Here is a 7,342-nt window from a genome sequence, read left to right on the forward strand (position 1 = left end):
GGGGGGGGGGGGGGGGGGGGGGGGGGGGGGGGACGACGACCAGGGAGGATGATTCAACCACTCAACCAGTAGATGTAGCTGAAAACAACAAATCCTACACACTGTGCCTTTAAGCTATGCTGAGGCATTGAAGAAGGTTCAGGAGCAAAAACAGGACAATGTAGTTAATATTCCATCAGCGAGACAAGAACCAGAACAACATAATAAGAATAGTAACTCAATAGAATTTGACAAGTTGATTTTGTTCATTGCTTTTGTCATAAACTGCGCTGATCAGGTTAAACACAAAACTGAAAAAAATTAAAATCATTGTGAAGGGGGCTGAAAATTTTTTAGGAATGAGGAATATTTCATGGGAACAGATCAAACAAAATCTTGAGGCAGATGGCAAACAAGCAGGAACCGATGAAAAGTCAGCATGCTAATTTTACAATGGAACGCTAGAAGTCTAATATCAAATGGCCAGGAATTAAAAMGATTCATACATAAACTTAAAATAAAACCTGAAATTATATGTATTCAAGAAACATGGTTAAAACCTATGCTAGATTTTGTCGTTAATGGATATAATAGTATACGGAGGGATAGGGAGGAGGGTAATGGAGGAGGATGTGTGATATTCATAAAGCAGGGATTGACCTATAGAGTTTTAAAGAAAGGGAAAGAGCTTGAATTTATAGCAATTGAAATATGGTCAAAAGAAAATAGATTTAAACTAATAAATTTTTACAATCCTTGTAAAAAGTTGACTTTAAGTTTATTGGAGGAGATTTTAGTTTATCTGGATGAAAAAGTAATATGGTGTGGATATTTTAATGCTCATAATTCAATCTGGGGACACAAGACTGATGGGAATGGATTAGTTATAGAGGAATTAATGGAATCTAAAAATCTTGTGTGTATAAATAATGGGGAAGGAACAAGATCTAACATCAGAAATGGTACAGAGACAGCTATTGATCTTACTCTAGTTTCTGATCCACTGGCTGGACTCTGCTTGTGGTATGTAARTAAAGAAACTAATATTGGAAGTGACCATTTTCCAATAATGATTGAAGTAGGCTTAAATAGACAAGGGGATGAAATTGGGGAGGGGAGTAAGTGGTCCTTTGGTAGAGCGAATTAGGAGAAATATAAAACAATAAGTGAAAATAAAATTAAGGAAATAGATATGAGTAAGGATGTAGATTATGTAAATCTTCAATTATGTAACTTTATTATAGAAGCCGTTCAAAATACAATTCCAAAGAAAAGTAGTAAAAACAAGAGGAAAATAGTGCCTTGGTGGACAAAAGAATGTGATCTGGTTATTAAAACAAGAAAAAGAGCTTTCAAAATATTAAAAAGAAATCACAACTATCAGAATTTAATCGAATATAAAAAAAAGGCAAGCCATGGTAAAAAGAGTTATAAGGAACATGAAAAGGAAATATTGGAGAAAGTTTTGTAACACTTTGGGAAGGGAAACAGAAATAGGCAAACTCTAGAAGATGATAAAAAGAATGAATGGTATAAGGAAGGAACATGGTTGTCCTGTTTTAATTAAAGATGAAGTAATGGCAGTAACAAATGAGGAAAAAGCTACATTGTTGGCTCAAACATTTATTAATATACATAGCTCAAATAATATTAGTGAAGAGTGGAGGAAGGGAAGAGAAACTACCATATTAGAAAGAGATGAAAATAAATTAGAAAGATAATAATAATATCATAAATAAATATTTTACAATATCTGAGTTAAGATATGCATTAATGAAAGTAAAAAATTCAACTCCAGGAAATGATCAAATTGGATATATAATGATAAATATACTTAGTGAGTATTCTAAAGCYATCTTGTTAGAATTATACAATAAAATATGGGAATGTGGGAAATTACCTAAAAGTTGGAAAGAAGCTATAGTAATACCAATCCCAAAATCAGGGAAGGATCAGGCAGATCCTTTAAGTTATAGACCGATTGCATTAACATCATGCTTGTGTAAAATCATGGAGAAAATGGTAAATGAAAGATTAACATTTTATATTGAAAATAAGGGATTCTTGGCTAAATATCAAAGTGGGTTTAGAAGGGGAAGGAACACAATGGACTCTGCATTATGTTTACAACATGAGATTAAAAAAGCTCAGTTTAATAAAGAAAGTGTCTTGGCTGTATTCTTAGATATAGAAAAAGATGATGTGGAAAGAAGGATTAATGATCAAATTGAGAGAAATTGGCATTAGTGGCAGAATATATTACTGGCTGAAAGAGTTTTTAGCAGATCGAGTAATACAAGTAAGGATTGGACAGACTTCATCAGAAAAATTTGGCATAGAAAATGGTACTCCACAAGGTAGTATAATAAGACCACTGTTATTTTCAATTATGATTAATGATGTATTTAAAGAAATGGAGAATGAAATGGGTTGCTCTCTTTTTGCTGATGATGGGGCTATATGGAAGCGTGGGAAAAACTTAAAATTTCTTAATAAAAAGGTACAGAATGCAATTTATAAGATTGAGCAATGGTCTTATAAATGGAGTTTGAAGTTTTCTGTTGATAAAACAAAACTAATGCTTTTTACAAACAAAGTAAATCAGGAAATAAAACTGAAGATATATAAAAAGGACATTGAGAGAGTAAAACAATTTAAGTTCTTAGGATTATGGTTTGATGATAAACTAAACTGGACATTTCATATTCTAAAGGTTATTGTTAAATGTAAAAAAATACTGAATGTAATAAGATGTTTAGCTGGATATGAATGGGGTGCAGATACACAAGCATTAAAATTAATTTATACAAGTCTTATAAGATCAACTATAGATTATGGTTGTTTAGTATATGGATCAGCTTCTGACACAGCTCTCAGAAAACTAGACAATATCCAATATCAGGCTTTGAGATTATTTCAGGTGCAATGAAAACAACTTCAACTTCAGCTCTACAGGAAGAGATGGGAGAAATGCCACTGACTTTACGAAGGAGTCAGTTGTCATTAAATTATTGGGCTAATCTAAAGGGACACAGCAAAAACCATCCTGCACAGCTTTACAGCCATGTTGGGAGATGGACAGAGCAGTCAATACATTTTTTGGTTTGAAAATAATACAGGAAACAAATGAATTAGAAATAAGTAATTTAAATATCAGTCCAACTGTGCCATTGTCAATAATTCCACCGTGGATTATACCGGAAGCAAATGTAGATTTAACTTTGTTACACATAAGGCAAGTAGATAAAACATCCATTTGTAACTCAACAGTAGTACATGAGTACATAGATAAATTTTATGATGTAAAAGTTTATACAGATGCATCCCAGAATCAATCAGGTGATACAGGGGTAGCAGTCATAGTTCCAGAATTTAAAATTCAAATAGGGACGAAGCTAAATGAAGGGTTATCTGTTTACACAGCAGAAATGGTTGCAATAATGTTGGCAATGGAATGGATTGAAGAAGTAAGACCTTTAAGAGCTGTCATATGCTCTGATTCAAGCTCATCTTTAATAAGTATACAAAGAAATCACTCAGAAAGTCGTCCAGATATTTTAATAGACATACAGCAAATACTATATCGGATACAGATGATGGGGTTAATACTTGTGTTTTTATGGGTACCTGCACGTATAGGGGTGAAAGGAAATGAAATGGCAGACAAGAAGGCCAAAGATTCTGCAAGGAAGAATGAAGTTAATATAAGAGTTTCATTTAGTAAGTCAGAGACTAAAAGCATTATTTAAAAAAAATTAGAGAAAAATGGCAGAAGAAATGGGAAGAGGATGTAAAAGGAAGATGGCTCTATAGAATTCAAAGAATGGTTGGAGAAAGTAGAAGAGGTGTTGGAAGAAATAGATTGCAGGAAAGAATAATAACAAGGTTACGGTTGGGTCATACGGGACTTAATGCAACTTTACATACAGTATAATGGGGAAACATGATACAGGAAGATGTGAGTTTTGTGGGGAAATTGAAACTATAGAGCAGAGGTGCCCACAGTGGGGCCCGTGTGCCAAAATTGGCCTGCCGAGCCATTTGATTTGGCCCACCAGCAGATGTCCTGGTTATTAGATTGTAATTATGTTAAGATTAAATATAAAATACAAGTAACTACAAAAGACATTTAGATTAGATTTAAGCCCATATATAGATTTGCACACCTTATAAGACCACATAAACTCAAATTTTAAATTATGAAAAGTCCCATGAGTCTTTGCTGCCTGAGCATACGTTGAATTTTCTCCATGTTCATGGGCTGAAAAAAAACTAAAGAATGTGAGCAACCACACTGACTGCTAGCTTAATCATAAAAAATAAAACAACTTTACTTAAGTATTTGCATTTCTTATATTATTGAATTTGGCCCGCTGCCCTCAGATTGATTTTAATTTTGGCCCTCTCAGGGAAAATGTTTGGGCACCCCTGCTATAGAGCATGTTATGTCAACATGTAGAAAGTACCCGAAAGAAAGAACTGAAATGATAAGAAGTCTTGAACGAGAAAAAGAGCAATATAATTTTTTTAAGTTATTAGGAAAGACATATTTTGATGCAAGTTATAAGATTATGTTTCATTATCTAATAGTAACAGGATTAATTAAAAGAATCTAGGTTTTTTTGTTTGTTTGTTTGTTTGTTTGTTTGTTTGTTTTGCTTGCTAGTTCTGGTTCACACTCCTTACCGTTGGTGGCGGTAATGCACCAAATGTTGTTTGCCAACCGCCATAAAAAACCAAGAAGAAGAAGAAGAATCTTGGTATCCTCCTGTGCTGATATGCACTAAGATTATGTGTAAACACTATGTTTTGTCCTAATATAGTATTATAAATGTATTGAAAAGTGCTCTGTGATGACCGTCAATCAAAATGTTTATGATGATCTTATGTCTGGGCTTCTATTTGCTAAGCTTTTGTTTGTCTTTTTTTTCTTCCTAACATAGGAGTTTGGCATCCTGAGTAAGAACACTGTCTTTGTGACAGGTAAGGGCTCATATGGGATAGCAGCTTTCAAGGACTATGTGCGACTCTCTTGTGTCGGCCATAATATCAACTTAATCTTTAAACATGTATTTGACCACTTGGATGAGGAGGACAACCCAGTGCACAGCAGCATCATCAAGCTGTTTAAGGACACAAAGACCCTCGTCACACACTTCAAAAGAGCAGGGTAAGATAAATCTTGTCATATAAAATATGATAAATTAAATAAGCATAAAGTTATCCAAAGCTATCTAGTTATCTAAAAAGTAATTTATAATAGCAAAAGTCACATTTTCTTGACTTTATTAACTGTAAATACTTTTTAATTAAATGTTTCTTTTCCAAAAGAAAAGCCAACAAATTGTAATTTGTGATCACTGTACCCCAATCCTTTCTTTGAATTTTAGGTTACAAAAGGGACTAGACCAGTCACTGAAGCAAGCAGTGGAGACAAGGTGGAATACCAGACTTGCAATGCTCRYATCTGTAAATGATGCACTGAGGTCCGGTAAGCTGCATGACATCCTGCTTCGCRGAAACGAGCTCCGTTACCTCAACAACATAGACTGCGAACTTCTTGAGGACATCATCCAACTCCTGAAACCTTTTGATGAGGCTACTAGGCACCTCTCCACTGATCAGACACCTACCCTTCACCTTGTCCTCCCAACCAAAGCAACCCAAGGGGTTTGTCAATCCAGGATGGAGACAGTGAGATTGTGAAAGAGGTAATACATTAATGGTTTTTGTTGTTTATTTGGTGGTCATTCAAGTAGCTATTAGGAGCTTGGCCCTATCCAATAACAGTGAGCAAGTCAAGAAATTAATTGTGAGTGTGATGTTGTCCAAGAGAAACAATGTACAAGTTAAATATATAAATTTAAAACATTTCCATGCATCAAGCTTGGTGCCTGTCTGCCTTGAAACCTCTATGCCCCCACAGTAATGATGTTGAGTATACCGTTGTCATGATTTTATTGTTGTATCATGATGTGATTTCACTCCTCCTCCCCCTAGCTGAAAGGGAAGTTAGCCCAGGCAGTGGAGCTGAAATTCAAAATCCACCTGTACCATAAGATAGCCACAGCGCTCTCTCCTAGCTTGAGGAGTTTCTTGAGGAAAACTCTCTACGGTCAGGAGTATGAGGAGGTCATCAACACCCTGGCAGCACTCACACAAACAGCAGGGACAGAGGAGAGAGTGAGAGGCCATGTGGAGAAAGAGGGTGAATAACACTAGCATCAACGGAGCACTCACTGATCAGTTTTAAATGTAGTAACATGTCTTATTTTTATTTATTTAAAAGCTACACATACACTCACAGATGTATGTATTATATCTATAGGTAATGTATATTATAGGTAATACCTAGAATAAGTATGTTAGACTGTAAAGAACTATAATGCATTTATCAATGCAATGCAAGAATTTGTCTTTTTTCCTGAAGATCCACCCCCAGAGGCAGGTGCCACGGAAGTACACAACTTCTTTGCCAGTTATGTTGAAGAGGAAGAGAGGGAGGAGGACAGGGGCAATACGGAGCCATGGGGCCACCAGTTGGTGCTACAATACATGAGTGACTCTAAGTTGACTCGCTTCCAGTCTCTTCTCGACTTCTGGCAGGAGAGGTCAGGTGGGCTTGTGCCAGTTGCCAAGAGGCTGCTAGCAATACCAGCAACAAGTACTCCTTCTGAGCATAGTTTCAGTGTTGATGGGAGTCTGATAGAGGAGAGGCGTTCCACCCTCAATTACAAAAAATGTAGACGCACTTCATTCCTACATAGCAACATATAAGGTTCCTGTACTCATTATGCAGGAACATGTTTGATGAATATGATTCTGGTAGTTAGCCCTAATTAGTTTTTGGGCAGTGTTTTTGTTGTAGCGGATTACTCTTAATAAACACAGGAGTCTCTGATTGACAGCCAGCTGAGGGAGTTTTATTGGAGTTGCATGGTTCAGACAGTCTCACCTCACAAAAACGAGTACGAGCCCCGCCGAATTGGGCAGCTAATCCCTTCATTCCGCGTCATCAGATTAAACCAAGCCAAGATTTGATAAGGCTGTTCACATACACACATTGGAAACCTTTTATGTAACATTTCCTGGAAATCATAAGACCTCACTTTTCCCAACAACCTGTACGGTCTGGGCTTCCTCTCTTGTAAACAAGCACGCGCTTTGTGATACACACTAATGACAGCAAACTTCTGACCTGGTGTTTTCCTCTGCTTTCCAGAACATATACCAGACCAAATATCGCAACCTGTTTATAACAGAAAGTATCCAGCTTACACAACCTAGTCCAACAGCTAAAGAACCTGCCACTGCATTTTCTTACAAATGTTCAAATGTGTTGAAAACAGGAAAAGTATACTGG

General features: G+C 36.0%; 1 protein-coding gene and 1 long non-coding RNA gene across 4 annotated transcripts in view; one reads left to right on the top strand and one right to left on the bottom strand.

The window, feature by feature from the left end:
* Window positions 1-7,342, top strand: part of si:dkey-30j10.5 (uncharacterized) — a 33,235-nt gene that overhangs the window by 13,941 nt on the left and 11,952 nt on the right. For 2 of the 3 annotated variants that reach the window (XM_014024253.1, XM_014024254.1), the window contains exons 3-5: window positions 4,923-4,962; window positions 5,073-5,149; window positions 5,370-5,690. The exons of the other annotated variant lie outside the window; for it this stretch is intronic. The gene's annotated coding sequence lies outside the window, so the exon portion shown is untranslated. The remainder of the gene's footprint in view (window positions 1-4,922; window positions 4,963-5,072; window positions 5,150-5,369; window positions 5,691-7,342) is intronic. 3 annotated transcript variants of the gene reach the window in all.
* On the bottom strand, window positions 5,893-7,282 carry LOC106528964 (uncharacterized). The gene is made up of 2 exons (XR_001311569.1): window positions 7,108-7,282; window positions 5,893-6,705 (listed from the first exon to the last, which is right to left on the bottom strand). It is a non-coding gene; the product is annotated as an uncharacterized LOC106528964 (long non-coding RNA).

The sequence above is a fragment of the Austrofundulus limnaeus genome, unplaced genomic scaffold (assembly GCF_001266775.1).
Source record: "Austrofundulus limnaeus strain Quisiro unplaced genomic scaffold, Austrofundulus_limnaeus-1.0 Scaffold414, whole genome shotgun sequence".
Taxonomy (NCBI): domain Eukaryota; kingdom Metazoa; phylum Chordata; class Actinopteri; order Cyprinodontiformes; family Rivulidae; genus Austrofundulus; species Austrofundulus limnaeus.